The sequence below is a fragment of the Myotis brandtii genome, unplaced genomic scaffold (genome assembly GCF_000412655.1).
Source record: "Myotis brandtii unplaced genomic scaffold, ASM41265v1 scaffold725, whole genome shotgun sequence".
Taxonomy (NCBI): Eukaryota; Metazoa; Chordata; class Mammalia; order Chiroptera; family Vespertilionidae; genus Myotis; species Myotis brandtii.
Genome location: NW_005370862.1, coordinates 151,808 through 153,483, shown reverse-complemented (window position 1 = coordinate 153,483; position 1,676 = coordinate 151,808).

Here is a 1,676-nt window from a genome sequence, read left to right as displayed (position 1 = left end):
CATATTGCAGGGGACACACTTACACTTAAAAAAAATCACGCGTTGTTCATCTGAGAGTCAGATGGAACTGGAGTCAGACTTTCGTTAGCAGCATCTGGCCACTCGACAGAGACCCCAGTTTATGGTTTGCTCTCAGAAACAGTAACTCTCCAGGGACAGTCCTCGGTGAGGAAGGCTTTGTGATTGTGAAAGTCCACGTGGATGAGAAGTGGAGGAAATGTCAGTTCCAACCATCCCGCCGAATAAAAATGAATGTTCTCTAGAACAAAGTCTAATGTAAACAAGTAAAAATGTTTAAATAAAAGCTAAATGCACGAATGTTGCTACACATCGGCTAAACAGCTGAAAGGTGCTTAAAATTATATAAAATGTCCTTGTAATGAATGTTCTTAGTGTTTCTAATAACAGTGTTTCTGACAACAGTTTTCACTTTATTATAAATACACAAAAGTAAAAAGTATAAAACAAAATAAAGGCTAAAAAACATATAAAAGGGGACCAATAGTTCACACCTGTCGCACTCCTGATTGGACCGACACCTTTTTGCTCCTCACACACCCATTTCCTACACGGCCCTCTTTGCTGTTTTTTATTCATGTCATGTAGGGAGACTTGGTCTAAGAAACCCTCCTCTCCCTCCCCCATCTCCTCTGGGTATCTCCCCCGCCCGCCCCCCATCCCCTCATGAATGGCCCAGTCCTACCTGTTGGAAGGTTTTCTTTGTGATGATTGGCTACTGAGATGTCAGTCTGCCAGGGCCCGGTCATGGCGGAATGAATGGAACACAGTCAGAATGAATGGGACACAGTCACATTTCAGATCCAGCAAAGCCCTCCAGGAGGGGACCCTGCCTTCTCCCCGTCCTCACCCTGCCTCCCTCCTGCGACCTTAGTGCAGGGAGGTGGGGGTGGGACCTCCTCTTGCTGGTTCAGCTGAGCTCCAGGGTGTATGACCAGGAGCTGAGGAGGAGAGGAGGCGGCAGGCTCCCAGGGTCGCCAAGCGCCCCTCACGGTGGTGGCGCTTGGATGACACCTCAGTGCTAACTGTAGAGACGAGGAGTCCATTTAGAACACGCATGTGGCCTTAGAGTGGATTTTAAACCAGGGCAATGACGCTCCGTCCTCAAATGTGCAGGTCCCAGGAGATGCCTGTTGGCCAGTACGGGATCGGCCTGCTCCATTGTGTGTGGGAACAGGTGGGTGTTACTGAGGAAGTGGATTAAGGCTCCTAAATGGAACTGTTTCTTTACCGGTTGATCCAGGTAAAGTACAGCAAGGCCTTAAAGGCAGGGAGGCACCTTGTTCAGTTCCAAAAACGAAGCACAAAAGTATTTCTCATTGACATTATTCGCACGGCTCCCAGGTCGTCCTGCAGGCCTCGTGGCTATTGGTCAAATCGCCTAGAATGAAGACTCCTCAGAACCCAGGGCTCTAACTCGAGGGTGTGATAGTTTTTTATGATCCTATTTGAGTGTTGAAAGTAGGCTTCCCCTTTGGGTCTTCCAAAGTCCACGGGCAAAGTCAACAACTAGAACATGGAAAGTTCCAGGAATCCCATCGGCACCCCCCCCTCCGGGGCCCCTTCACCCTGGTCCTTCGGCCTTGGGGAGGCACCCCGGACGCACTGCCCCAGGCTCACACCTCCAGCCCCACCGTGAAGTCAGGGCTCCTGGTCTC